The 15,542-nt window shown below is 47.2% G+C and overlaps 1 pseudogene; it reads right to left on the reverse strand.

Annotated features, from left to right (window-relative positions):
* Window positions 1-812: 812 nt before the first annotated feature.
* LOC115307194 lies at window positions 813-1,823 on the reverse strand (annotated as a pseudogene).
* Window positions 1,824-15,542: the final 13,719 nt, after the last annotated feature.

Consider the following 15,542-nt stretch of genomic DNA (forward strand, 5'->3'; position numbering starts at 1 on the left):
TGGATGAGACACCTGCCAGGTGAAGGGAGAAGATGGCAAGGTCTACTGATGCACCGACGTGGGCTAGATTTCCGGCTAGGGGTGGGTATACTGTTCATCCTGTTCCGGCCCCGGCTTCTACTGTAGAAGATGCTAGAAGAAGTAGGAAGGATGGAGGAAGTAGTCAGAAGCTCATGTTATTTATTCGTGGAAATGCTATGTCGGGGGCACCAATTATTAATGGTACTAATCAGTTACCAAACCCTCCGATTATAATAGGCATTACTATAAAGAAAATTATAACGAAGGCATGTGCGGTGACGATTACATTGTAAATTTGGTCATCGCCTAAAAGGGTGCCTGGCTGTCCTAGTTCTGCTCGAATGAGGAGACTAAGGGCTGTGCTGATTATACCAGCTCATGCGCCAAAAATAAGGTAAAGTGTGCCAATATCTTTGTGATTAGTGGAAAATAGTCAACAGTTGATGAAAGTCATAGGTAAGATGGCTGAGTGTAGAAGCGTTAGGCTGTAGTCCTTTCTACAGAGGTTTGATTCTGTAGTGAAGTTCCTGTTGAGTTGCAAGCTCATTGATGTGCATTAAACATGCGCCGGGATCTAGTAGACAGAAGCCTGTTGGTTGGGGCATTTAGCTGTTAACTAAAATTTTATGGGATCAAATCCCATCTGTCTAGGGGGAGGTTCTAGCTTAATTAAAGCATCTGAGTTGCATTCAGGAGATGCAGGTTAGTATCCTGTGTACCTTAACAGAAACTAAGAGGGATTAGCCCTTGTTTAAGGCTTTGAAGGCCTTCGGTTTAAATAACCTAAGTTTCTAAGGGATTGCGAGTACTATGGGAGATAGTGGTAGGAGTATAATTGATAAGGAGGTAAAGGTTGTGGTTAGGGTGTTAGTTGGTTTGTTAGTTTGTCATTGTTTTATGTAGTTAGTGAAGTTTGGGGGTAGTGTGATGGTTGCACAGTAGGCCAGTCGTAGGTAGAAGAAAAGTCCAAGTAAAGAGAGTAGGGTAATAGCTGTGGCTACTACTGTTAGTTCTTGTTTTGTGAGCTCTTGAATAATTAACCATTTGGGTAGGAATCCCGTTAGGGGAGGAAGACCTGCAAGGGAGAGGAGAGTGAGCATAAGGATTGTGGTTAGTGATGGAATTTTGGTTCATGTGGATATAACAGTGGATAGTTTTAGGGTATTGGTTGTGTTAAGGATGAAGAAGATGGCGGAAGTTGTTACAGTATATAGATAGAAGGTAATTAAAGTCAGATTGGGGTTATAGTTGAGAATAATAGTTATTCATCCTAGGTGTGCGATAGATGAGAAAGCTAAAATTTTGTGAGTTTGGGTTTGGTTAAGTCCTATTCAGCCACCTAGGGCTGCGGAAGCAATAGTTATCGAAGACAGGAGAGTTGGGTTGAGTGAGGGGGATGTTAGGTAGAATAGTGTGGTTGGTGGAAATTTTATGACTGTACCTTGAAGAACTTCTGGAAATCAGAAATGAAATGGGACTAAGCCTAGTTTAATTGAAATTGCTATAGTTAGTAGTATACATGATATGGGGTGGGTTAGTTGGGTGATGTCCCATTGGCCAGAGAATCATGCATTGGTCATGCTGGAGAATAAAAGTAGCGTAGATGCGGCTGTTTGAGTTAGAAAGTATTTAGTAGAGGCTTCAATGGCTCGTGGATGGTGGTTTTTAGAGATTAATGGAAGAATAGCTAAAGTGTTAATTTCTAAGCTGACTCATGCTATTATTCAGTGGTTACTCGAAATTGTGATTGAGGTTCCTAGGAGTAAGCTTATTGTGGAGATTAGTTTAGCTTGGGGATTCATTAGTAAGGGAAGGAGTTAAACCATCATTTTCGGGGTATGGGCCCCATAGCTTAATTAGCTGACCTTACTAGAAAATAATATAGAGGGAGTATAGAGGATTTTGATTCCTTTAGTGTAGGTTCGATTCCTACTTTTCTAAAATTAGGAAATGAGAGGATTGGTCCTCTATGTTTACTTTATCATAGTAACCCTTTTGGATTCAGGCACATTTCCTTGAGTGTCTTAGGTAGGGGGGTAGGCCTGCATAGGAGATAGGAAGGCTGGTATGCCATAGGCATATGTTAGGGGTAAGAAGTTTTTTCAAAGCAAATGTATGAGTTGATCATATCGGAATCGAGGGTAAGAGGCGTGGATTCATAAGAATCCTGAGGAAAGGAGGAGGGTTTTTGTAGGTAAAGTAGGGGGAATGAGTTCTTGAGGGAGATTAAGTGAGCTGGGGTTTAGGAATAGAATGGTTGTGAGTGCATTTATTAGTATAATATTAGCATATTCGGCAAGAAAAAGCAAGGCGAATGGCCCTGCAGCATATTCTACGTTGAACCCTGAGACTAGTTCAGATTCTCCTTCTGTCAGGTCAAATGGAGCACGGTTTGTTTCGGCAAGAGTGGAGATATATTATTGCTAAGGGCCAGGAGGAGAAAATGAGGTAGAGAGGTTCTTGAGTTGTAGCTAGGGTATTGAGGGTGTAGTTACCACTAAGGCTAATTACAGATAGGAGAATAATGGCTAGGGTAACTTCGTAAGAGATAGTTTGTGCGACTGCTCGGAGGGCGCCGATTAAGGCATATTTTGAGTTAGAGGCTCACCCTGATCATAGAATTGAGTAGACTGCCAAGCTAGATAGAGCTAGAAGGAAGAGTATGCCAAGGTTTAGGTCAGTAAGGGGAAAGGGTAGGGGAAGCGGTGTTCAGATTGTAATTGCTAGGAGAAGGGCTAAGATAGGAGTAGATATAAATAAGTAAGGGGATGAAGTTGATGGACGAATTGGTTCTTTAATGAATAGCTTTACTCCATCTGCTATAGGTTGTAAGAGGCCAAATGGTCCTACAATATTAGGCCCTTTTCGGGCTTGCATATAACTTAGAATCTTATGTTCAACTAGGGTAAGAAATGCTACGGCGATGAGGATGGAGAGAGCATAGGATATTGATATAATAAAGTAAGTGAGGGTTAAGTGAATTGTCATGTGGTTTGTGTTGGAGCTAGGGAGAGGATTTGAACCTCTGGGTAAAGGGCTTAAGCCTTCTGCATTTGCCAAGCTCTGCCACGCTAGCGGTCCTTTTCTAGGAGGGGGTTATGGTGGAGTTCTTAGTAATTTAGTTGGGTTCATTACTCGGTGCGAAGGCGTGCTTGTGGCATAAGCCTTACTTCTTCGATCCTTTCGTACTAGAAGGAGTTGGAACATAGAGCTGTGATGTCACAGAGGAGCATGTGATGTTACAGGGAGGATTTGATGTCCCAGAGGAGGATATGATGTCACAGAGGAGGATGTGATATCACGGGGAGAATGTGATGTCACGGAGGAGTATGTGAAGTCACAAGAAGCGTGTGATGTCACAGGAAGGATGTGATGTCACAGGAGAGCTGTGATGTCATAGAAGAACTGTGCTGTCACGAAGGAGGATGTGATGTTACAGAGGAGGATGTGATGTCACAGAGGAGGATAGGATGTGACTGGGGACGTGTAATCTCACAGTGGAGGATGTGATGTCATAGAAGACATGCGATGTCACAGCGGCGGATGTGATTTCACAGGAAGCATGTGATGTCACAGGAAGGATGAGATGTCACAGGAGAGCTGTGTTGTCACGGAGGAGGATGTGATGTCACAGAGGAGGATGTAATGTCTCCGGAGACACGCGATGTCACAGAGGGGATGTGATGTCACAGGGAAGATATGGTGTAATAGGAGACATGTGATGTCACAGAGGACGATGTGACGTCACAGGGAATTTTGATGTCACAGGGGAGGATGTGATGTTACAGAGGAGGATGTGATGTCACATGGGAGCTGTGATGTAACGGGGAAGATGTGATGCCACAGATGAGGATAAGATGTCCCAGGTTGCTGTGATGTCACAGGGCGGGATGTGATGTCACAGAGGAGGATGCAAGCTCACCGAGGAGAATGTGATGTCATAGGAGACCTGCGATGTCACAGAGGAGGATGTGATGTCACAGGTTACTCTGATGTCACAGGGCGGGATGTGATGTCACAGAGAAGGATGCAAGATCACAGAGGAGAATGTGATGTCATAGGAGACATCCGATGTCACTGAGGAGGATGTGATGTCACATGGAGCTGTGATGTCACAGAGGAGCATGTGATGTAGCATAATGTAATGCGATGTCACAGAGGAGGATGTGATGTCATAGGAGAAATGCGATGTCACAGAGGGGAATGTGATGTCACAGAGGAGGATGTGATATCCCAGAAAAAGATTAAATGTCAGAGAGGAGGCTATGATGTCACAGGTGAGCTGTGATTTCATAGGTAAGCTGTGATGCCACGATAGAAGACGTGATGTCATAGGAGAGACGCGATGTCGCAGGGGGAATGTGATGTCACAGAGGAGGATAGTATGTGACTGGGGGAGTGTAATTTCACAGTGGAGGATGTGATGTCATTGAAGACATGCGATGTCACAGAGATGGATGTGCTGTCCCAGTGGCGGATGTGATGTCACAGAGGAGGATGTGATGTCACAAGAGAACTGTGATGTCACAGAGGAGGATGTGATAACAAAACAGGTGGATGTGATGTCACAGAGGGACTGTGATGTCACAGAGGGTCTGGGATGTCACAGGGGAGAATGTGATGTCACAGGAGGTCTGTGATGTCACGGAGGAGGATGTGATGTCACAGAGGAGGATGTGATGTCACAAGAGAACTGTGATGTCACAGAGGAGGATGTGATGTCAAAAGAGGTGGATGTGATGTCACAGAGGGACTGTGATGTCACAGAGGGTCTGTGATGTCACAGGGGAGAATGTGATGTCACAGGAGATCTGTGATGTCACAGAGGAGGATGTGATGTCACGGAGGAGGATGTGATGTCACAGAGGAGGATGTGATGTCACGGAGGAGGATGTGATGTCACAGAGGAGGATGTGATGTCAAAAGAGGAGGATGTGATGTCGCAGAGGAGGATTTGATGTCACAGGAAGCATGTGATGTCGTAGGAAAGATCTGATGTCACAGGAGAGCTGTGATGTCATAAAAGTGTTGTGATGTCACAGAGGAGGACTTGATTTCCTAGGAGACATCCGATGTCACATGAAGCTGTGAGGTCACAGAGGAGGATGTGCTGTCACAGGAAACATGCCATGTCCCAGAGGAAAATGTGATGCCCCAGAGGAAGATTAAATGTCAGAGAGGAGACTATGATGTCACAGGTGAACTGTGATTTCATAGGCGAGCTATGATGTCAGGAAGGAGGATGTGATGTCATAGGAGAGACGCGATGTCGCAGGGGGGGATTTGATGTCACAGAGGAGGATAGGATGTGACTGGGGACGTATAATCTCACAGTGGAGGATGTGATGTCATAGAAGACATGCGATGTGACAGAGGCGGATGTGATTTCAGAGGAAGCATGTGATGTCACAGGAAGGATGAGATGTCACAGGAGAGCTGTGTTGTCACCGAGGAGCATGTGATGTCACAGAGTAGGATGTGATGTCATAGTGGAACCGTGATGTCATGGAAGAGTTGTGATGTCACAGAGGCGGATGCGATGTCACAGAGGAGGATGTGATGTCACAGGAGAGCTGTTATGTCACAGAGGAGGATGTGATGTCATAGGCGAGCTGTGATGTCACGGAGGAGTATGTGATGTCACAGAGGAGGATGTGAAATCACAGAGGAGGATGTGATGTCACAGGAGAGCTGTGATGTCACAGAGGACGATGTGATGTCCTAGGGTACAAGTGATGTCACAGGGGAGGATGTGATGTCACAGGAAGGATGTGATGTTCCAAGAAGGATTTGATGTCACAGTGGAGCTGCGATGACACAGAGAAGGATGTGATGTCACAGAGGAGGAATTGATTTCCTAGGAGACTTTCGATGTCACAGAGGAGGATGTCATGTCACATGGAGCTGTGATGTCACAGAGGAGCATATGATGTAGCAGAGTGTAATGTGATGTCACAGAGGCGGATGTGATGTCATAGAAGAAATGCGATATCACAGAGGGGAATGTGATGTCACAGAGGAGGATGTGATGTCCCAGAGGAAGATTAAATGTCAGAGAGGAGGCTATGATGTCACAGGGGAGTTGTGATTTCATAGGTTAACTGTGATGTCACGAACGAGGATGTGATGTCATAGGAGAGAAGCGAGGTTGCAGGGGACATGTGATGTCACCGAGGAGGATGTGATGTCACAGGAGAGGTGTTATGTCACAGAGGAGGATGTGATGTCACAGGAGAGGTGTTATGTCACAGAGGAGGATGTGATGTCACAGAGGTGGATGGGATGTCACAGGAGAGCTGTGATATCACAGGGGAGGATGTGATGTCACTGAGGGGCTGTGATGTCACAGGGGAGAATCTGATGTCACAGAAGATCTGTGATGTCACAGAGGAGGATGTGATGTCATAGGAGACCTGCGATGTCACAGAGGAGGATTTGCTGTCACAGAGGAGGGTGTGATGTCACAGAGGTACTGTGATGTCACAGGGAAGAATGTGATGTCACAGGAGATCTGTGATGTGACAGAGGATGATTTGATGTCATAAGAGACATGCGATGTCACAGAGGGGATATGATGTCATAGAGTAGGATTTGATGTCAAAGGGAACTGTGAAGTCACAGAGGAGGATGTGATGTCACAGAGGAGGATGTGATGTCACAGAGGAGGATGTGATGTCACAGGAGAGCTATGATGTCACAGAGGAGGATGTGATTTCACAGAGGGGCTGTTATGTCAAAGGGGAGAATGTGATGTCACAGGAGATCTGTGATGTCACAGAGGAGGATGTGATGTCACAGGTTGCTGTGATGTCACAGGGCGAGATGTGATGTCACAGAGGAGGATGTAAGCTCTCAGAGGAGAATGTGATGTCATAGGAGACCTGTGATGTCGCAGAGGAGGATGTGATATCACAGAGGAGGATGTGATGTCGCAGTAAGCATGTGATGTCACCGAGCTGGATGTGATGTCACAGATGAGGATGTGATGTCATAGGGGAGCTGTGATGTCAAAGGAGAGGTGCGATGTCACAGGGGAGAATGTGTTGTCACAGGAGATCTGTGATGTCAATGAGGATGATTTGATAAGAGACATACGATATCACAGAGGGGATATGAAGCCATAGAGTAGGATGTGATGTGAAAGGGAACTGTGAAGTCACAGAGGATGATGTGATGTCACATAGGAGGATTTGATGTCACAGAGGAGGATGTGACGTCACAGGAGAGCTGTGATGTCGCAGAGGAGGATGTGATGTCACAGAGGGGCTGTTATGTTACAGGGGAGAATATGATGTCACAGGAGATCTGTGATGTCACAGAGGAGGATGTGATGTCATAAGAGACATGCAATGTCATGGAGGGGATTTGATGTCACAGAGGAGGATGTGATGTCAGAGAGGAGAATGTGATGTCGTAGGAAGCATGTGATATCAGGAACGAGGTGATGTCATAGGCGAGCTCCGACGTCACAGAGGAGGATGTAATGCAATGGGGAGTATGTGATCGCACAGAGGAGGATGTGATGTCACAGGAGATCTGTGATGTCGCAGCGGAGGATGTGCTGTCACAGGAAACATGCAATGTCCCAGAGGAGAATGTGATGTCCCAGAGGAAGATTAAATGTCAGAGAGGAGGCTATGATGTCACAGGAGAACTGTGATTTCATAGGCGAGCTGTGATGTCACAAAGGAAGATGTGATGTCATAGGAGAGATGCGATGTTGCAGGGCGGGATGCGATGTCCCGGGGAACTGTGATGTCACAGAAGAGGATGTGATGTCACATGGAGCTGTCTTGTCCCAGAGGAGCATGTGATGTCACAGGGAGGATGTGATGTCACAGAGGAGGATAGGATGTGACTGGGAACGTGTAATCTCACAGTGGAGGATGTGATGTCATAGAAGACATGCGATGTAACAGAGGCAGATGTGATTTCACAGGAAGCATGTGATGTCACATAAAGGATGAGATGTCACAGGAGAGCTGTCTTGTCACAGAGGAGGATTTGATGTCACAGAGGAGGATGCAAGGTCACCGGAGACATGCGATGTCACAGCGGGGATGTTATGTCACAGAGGTGGATGTGATGTCATAGAAGACATGCGATGTCAAAGAGGGGATGTGATTTCACAGCGGAGGATATGATGTCACAGGGAGGATATGGTGTAACAGGAGACATGTGATGGTACAGAGGAGGATGTGACGTCACAGGGAGTTTTGATGTCACAGGGGAGGATGTGATGTTACAGAGGAGGATGTGGTGTCAAATGGGAACCGTGATGTAATGGGGAAGATGTGATGCCACAGATGAGGATATGATGTCCAAGGTGGCTGTGATGTCACAGGGCGGGATGTGATGTCACAGAGAAGGATGTGATGTCATAGGGGAGGATGTGATGTCATAGGAGACCTGCGATGTCACAGAGGAGGATGTGATGTCACAGAGGTAGATGTGATGTCACAGGGGAGAATGTGATGTCCCAGGAGATCTGTGATGTGACAGAGGATGATTTGATGTCATAAGAGACATACGATGTCACAGAGGGGATATGATGTCACAGAGGAGGATGTGATGTCACAGAGGAGGATGTGATGTCACAGGAGAGCTGTGATGTCACAGAGGAGGATGTGATGTCAGAGAGGGGCTGTTATGTCACAGGGGAGAATGTGATGTCACAGGAGATCTGTGATGTCACAGAGGAGGTTGTGATATCATAGGATGCTGTGATGCCACAGGGCGGGATGTGATGTCAAAGAGGATGATGCAAGCTCACGGAGGAGAATGTGATGTCATAGGAGTCCAGTGATGTCACAGAGGAGGATGTGATGTCGCAGTAAGCATGTGATATCACCGGGCGGGATGTGATGTCACGGAGGAGGATGTGATGTCACAGAGCAGGATGTGATGTCACAGAGGACTATGTGATGTCCTAGGGTACAAGTGATGTCACAGGGGAGGATGTGATGTCACAGGAAGCATGTGATTTCCCAAGAAGGATTTGATGTCACAGTGGAGCTGCGATGACACAGAGATGGATGTGATGTCACAGAGGAGGACTTGATCTCCTAGGAGACATCCGATGTCACAGAGGAGGATGTGATGTCACATGGAGCTGTGATGTCACAGAGGAGCATGTGACGTAGCAGAGGGCAATGTGATGTCACAGAGGAGGATGTGATGTCATAGGAGAAATTGGATGTCAAAGAGGGGAATGTGATGTCACAGAGGAGGATGTGATGTCCGAGAGGAAGATTATATGTCAGAGAGGAGGCTATGATGTCACAGGGGAGCTGTGATTTCATAGGTAAACTGTGATGTCACGAAGCAGGACGTGAGGTCATAAGAGAGACGCGATGTCGCAGGGGACATGTGATGTCATCGAGGAGGATGTGATGTCACAGGAGAGGTGTTATGTCACAGGGGAGGATGTGATGTCATAAGAGACATGCGATGTGACAGAGGGGATATGATGTCAAAGAGGAGGAATTAATTTCCTAGGAGACATCCAAAGTCACAGAGGAGAATGTGATGTGACATGGGGCTGTGATGTCACAGAGGAGGATGTGCTGTCACAGGAAACATGCGATGTCCCAGAGGGGAATGTGATGTCCCAGAGGAAGATTAATTGTCAGAGAGGAGGCTATGATGTCACAGGGGAGCTGTGATTTCATAGGCGAACTGTGATGTCACAGGAAGGATGAGATGTCACAGGAGAGCTGTGTTGTCACAGAGAAGGATGTGATGTCATAGAGGAGGACGTAATTTCACCGGAGACATGCGATGTCACAGAGGGGATGTGATGTCAAAGGAAATTGTGAAGTGACAGAGGAGGATGTGATGTTTAGGAGATCTGTGATGTCATAGAAGAGCTCAGACGTCACAGGGAGGATGTGATGCCACAGAGGAGGTTGTGATGTCATAGGGGAGCTGTGATGTGATAGAAGAACTGTGATATCACAGAGGAGGATGTGATGTCACAGAGGAGGATGTGATTACACAGGGCAGGCTGTTATGTCACAGAGGAGGATGTGATGTCACACAAGAGGATGTGATGTCACAGGAGATCTGTGATGTCACAAAGGATGATTTGATGTCATAAGAGTCATGCGATGTCACAGAGGGGATATGATGTGACAGAGGAGGATGTGATGTCAAAGGGAAATGTGAAGTCAAAGAGGAGGATGTGAGATCACAGAGGAGGATGTGATGTCATAGGAAAACTGTGATGTCCCAGAAGAGGATGTGATGTCACAGAGGGTCTGTGATGTCACAGGTGAGAATGTGATGTCACAGGAGATCTGTGATGTCACACACTATGATGTGATGTCATGAGAGACATGCGATGTCACAGAGGGGATATGATGTCACAGAGGAGGATGTGATGTCAAATTGAACTGTGAAGTCACAGAGGAGGATGTGATGTCACACCGGAGGATGTGATGTCGCAGAGAAGGATGCGATCTCACAGGAGACCTGTGATGTCACAGAGGGGGATGTGATGTCACAGGTTGCTGTGATGTCGCGGGGCGGGATGTGATGTTACAGAGGGGGATGCAAGCTCACAGAGGAGAGTGTGATGTCATAGGAGACCTGTGACGTCACCGAGGAGGGTGTGAAATCACAGAGAAGGATGTGATGTCGCAGTAAGCATGTGATGTCACCGATGAGGATGTGATGTCTCAGAGGAGGATGTGATTTCATAGGGGAGCTGTGATGTCACGGAGGATGATGTGATGTCACAGGGCAGGATGTGATGTCACAGAGGAGGATGCAAGCTCACAGAGAAGAATGTGATGTCATTTGAGACCTGTGATGTCACAGAGGAGGATGTGAAATCACAGAGGAAGATGTGATGTCACAGGAGAGTTGTGATGTCAGAGAGGAGGATGTGATGTCATAGGAAATCTGTGATGTCACAGAGGAGGATGTGATGTCATAAGAGACATGCGATGTGACAGAGGGGATATGATGTCACAGAGGTGGATGTGATGTCAAAGGGTACTCTGAAGTCACAAAGGAGGATGTGATGTCACAGAGGAGGATGTGATGTCATAGAAGATATGCGATGTCACAGACGGGGTGTGATTTCACAGCGGAGGATATGATGTCACAGGGAGGATATGGTGTAATAGGAGACATGTGATGACACAGAGGAGGATGTGACGTCACAGGGAGTTTTGATGTCACAGAGGAGGATGTGATGTTACAGAGGAGGATGTGATGTCACAGGTTGCTGTGATGTTACCGGGCGGGATGTGATGTCACAGAGGAGGATGCAAGCTCACCGAGAAGAATATGATGTCATAGGAGACAAACGATATCACAGAGGAGGATGTGATGTCACAGAGGAGGATGTGATGTCACAGAGGAGGATGTGATGTCACAGGAGAGCTGTTATGTCACAGAGGAGGATTATGATGTCCACAGAGGCAGATGTGATGTCACAGAGGAGGATGAATGTTTACAGGAGAGCTTTCTTCACAGAGGAGATGTGATGTCACAGAGGAGGGATTGCAAGGTCACCGGAGACATGGCGAAGTGTCACACGGATGTATTACACAGCAGAGGATTGCGATTCACAGGAGCGATATGGTTGTAATAGGAGACATGTATGACACAGAGGAGGATGTGACATCACTCGGAGTTTTGATGTCACAGGGGAGGATATGATGTTACAGAGGAGGATGTGATGTCACTTGGGAGCTGTGATGTAACGGGGAAGATGTGATGCCACAGATGAGGATATGATGTCCCAGGTTGCTGTGATGTCACAGGGCGGGATGTGATGTTACAGAGGAGGATGTGATGTCATAGGGGAGCTGTGATGTCATAGGAGAGCTGTGATGTCACAGAGGAGGATGTGATGCCACACAAGAGGATGTGATGTCATAGGGGAGCTGTGATGTCACAGAGGAGGATGTGATGCCATGGGGAGTATGTGATGTCACAGAGGAAGATTAAATGTCAGAGCGGAGGCTATGATGTCCCCGGGGAACTGTAATTACATAGGTGAGCTGTGATGTCACGAAGGAGGATGTCATAGGAGAGACGCGATGTCGCAGGGGAGGATGTGATGTCCCGGGGAGCCATGAAGTCACAGAAGAGGATGTGATTTCGCATGGAGGATGTGATGTCACAGAGGAGGATGTGATGTCACAGAGGATGATTTGATGCCATAAGAGACATGCGATGTCACAGAGGGGATATGATGTCACAGAGAAGGATGTGATGTCAAAGGGAACTGTGAAGTCACAGTTGAGGATGTGATATCGCAGAGGAGGATGTGATGTCGCAGTAAGCATGTGATGTCACAGAGGATGATGTGATGTCATAGGGGAACTGTGATGTCATAGGAGAGCTGTGATGTCACAGAGGAGGATGTGATGTCACAGAGGAGGATGTGATGTCACAGAGGTGGATGTGATGTCATAGAGGGACTGTGATGTCACAGGGGAGAATGTGATGTCACAGCAGATCTGAGATGTCACAGAGGATGATTTGATGCCATAAGAGACATGCGATGTCACGGAGGGGATATGATGTCACAGAGGAGGATGTGATGTCAAAGGGAACTGTGAAGTCACAGAGGAGGGTGTGATGTTATAGGAGATCTGTGATGTCATAGAAGAGCTCTGACGTCACTGGGAGGATGTGATGTCACAGAGGAGGATGTGATGTCACAGGAGATCAGTGATTACACAGAGGAGGTTTCTTTGATGTCACAGGGCGGGATGTGATGTCACAGAGGAGGATGCAAGCTCACGGTGGAGAATGTGATGGGATAGGAGACCTGTGATGTCACAGAGGAGGATGTGATGTCACAGAGGAGGATGTCAAGTCACAGAGGAGGATGTGATGTCACAGGAGAACTGTTATGTCACAGTGGAGGATGTGATGTCACAGAGGAGGATGTGATGTCACAGAGGAGGATGTGATGTCACAGGAGAGCTGTGATGTCACAGAGGCAGATGTGATGTCCCAGGTTGCTGTGATGTCACAGGGCGGGATGTGATGTCACAGAGGAGGATGCAAGCTCACAGAGGAGAATGTGATGTCATAGGAGACCTGTGATGTCACAGAGGAGGATGTGAATTCACAGAGGAGGATGTGATGTCGCAGTAAGCATGTGATGTCACCGATGAGGATGTGATGTCATAGGGGAGCTGTGATGTCACAGAGGAGGATGTGATGTCACAGGAAACATGCAATGTCCCAGAGGAGAATGTGATGTCCCAGAGGAAGATTAAATGTCAGAGAGGAGGCTATGATGTCACAGGGGAACTGTGATTACATAGGTGAGCTGTGATGTCACGAAGAAGGATGTGATTTCATTGGAGAGTTGCGGGGTCGCAGGTGGAATGTGATGTCTCCGCGGAGGATGTGATGCCACGGGAGAGCTGTTATGTCACAGAGGAGGATGTGATGTCACAGAGGTAGATGTGATGTCACAGGGGAGAATGTGATGTCACAGGAGATCTGTGATGTCACAGAGGATGATTTGATTACATAAGAGTCATGCGAAGTCACAGAGGGGATATGATGTCACTAAGGAGGATGTGATGTCAAAGGGAACTGTGAAGTCACAGAGGAGGATGTGATGTCGGAGAGGAGGGCGTGATGTCGCAGTAAGCATGTGATGTCACAGAGGAGGATGCGATGTCATAGGAGATCTGTGATGTCATAGAAGAGCTCTGACGTCACAGGGAGGATGTGATGTCACAGAGGAGGATGTGATGTCATAGGGGAGCTGTGATGTCATAGGAGAGCTGTGATATCACAGAGGAGGATGTGATGTCACAGAGGGTCTGTTATGTCACAGGGGAGAATGTGACATCACAGGCGATCGGTGATGACAGAGGATGATTTGATGTCAAAAGAGACTTGCGATGTCACAGAGGGGATATGATGTCATAGGGTAGGATGTGATGTCAAAGGGAACTGTGAAGTCAGAGGGGGATGTGATGTCACAGAGGAGGATGTGATGTCACAGAGGAGGATGTGATGTCCTAGGGTTCAAGTGATGTCACAGAGGAGGATGTGATGCCACAGGAGAGCTGTGATGTCACAGAGGAGGATGTGATGTCACAGAGGGGCTGTTATGTCATAGGGGAGCTGTGATGTCCTAGGAGACCTGTGATGTCACAGAGGAGGATGTGATGTCACAGAGAAGGATATACTGTCACAGAGGAGGATGTGATGTCACAGAGGTGGATGTGATGTCACAGAGGGACTGTGATGTCACAGGGGAGAATGTGATGTCACAGGGGAGAATGTGATGTCTCAGAGGATGATTTGATGTCATAAGAGACATGCGATGTCACAGAGGGACTGTGGTGTCACAGAGGAGGATGTGATGTCACAGGAGAGCTGTGATGTCACAGAGGCGGATGTGATGTCACAGGTTGCTGTGATGTCACAGGGCGGGACGTGATGTCACAGAGGAGGATGCAAGCTCACATAAGAGAATCTGATGTCATCGGAGACCTGTGAATATCACAGAGGGGGATGTGATATCACAGTGGAGGATGTAATGTCGCAGAGGATGATTTGATGTCATAAGAGACATGCGATGTCACAGAGGGGAAATGATGTCACAGAGGAGGATATGATGTCAAAGGGAACTGTGAAGTCACAGTTGAGGATGTGATGTCACAGAGGAGGATGTGATGTCGCAGTAAGCATGTGATGTCACAGAGGAGGATGTGATGTCACAGAGGAGGATGTGATGCCACAGGAGAACTGTTATGTCACAGAGGAGGATGTGATGTCACAGAGGAGGATGTGATGTCACAGGAGAGCTGTGATGTCACAGAGGCGGATGTGATGTCACAGGTTGCTGTGATGTCACAGGGCGGGATGTGATGTCACAGAGGAGGATGAAAGCTCACAGAGGAGAATGTGATGTCATAGGAGACCTGTGATGTCACAGAGGAGGATGTGAATTTACAGAGGAGGATGTGATGTCGCAGTAAGCATGTGATGTCACCGATGAGGATGTGATGTCATAGGGGAGCTGTGATGTCAGAGAGGAGGATGTGATGTCACAGGAAACATGCAATGTCCCAGAGGAGAATGTGATGTCCCATAGGAAGATTAAATATCAGAGAGGAGGCTATGATGTCACAGGGGAACTGTGATTACATAGGTGAGCTGTGATGTCACGAAGGAGGATGTGATTTCATTGGAGAGTTGCGGGGTCGCAGGGGGAATGTGATGTCTCCGCGGAGGATGTGATGCCACGGGAGAGCTGTTATGTCACAGAGGAGGATGTGATGTCACAGAGGTAGATGTGATGTCACAGGGGAGAATGTGATGTCACAGGAGATCTGTGATGTCACAGAGGATGATTTGATGTCATAAGAGACATGCGAATTCACAGAGGGGATATGATGTCACAGAGGAGGATGTGATGTCAAAGGGAACTGTGAAGTCACAGAGGAGGATGTGATGTCGCAGAGGAGGGTGTGATGTTATAGGAGATCTGTGATGTCATAGAAGAGCTTGGACGTCACAGGGAGGAT

This window comes from Manacus vitellinus, unplaced genomic scaffold, assembly GCF_001715985.3.
Source record: "Manacus vitellinus isolate BGI_N305 unplaced genomic scaffold, ASM171598v3 ctg7180002432383_pilon, whole genome shotgun sequence".
NCBI lineage: Eukaryota > Metazoa > Chordata > Aves > Passeriformes > Pipridae > Manacus > Manacus vitellinus.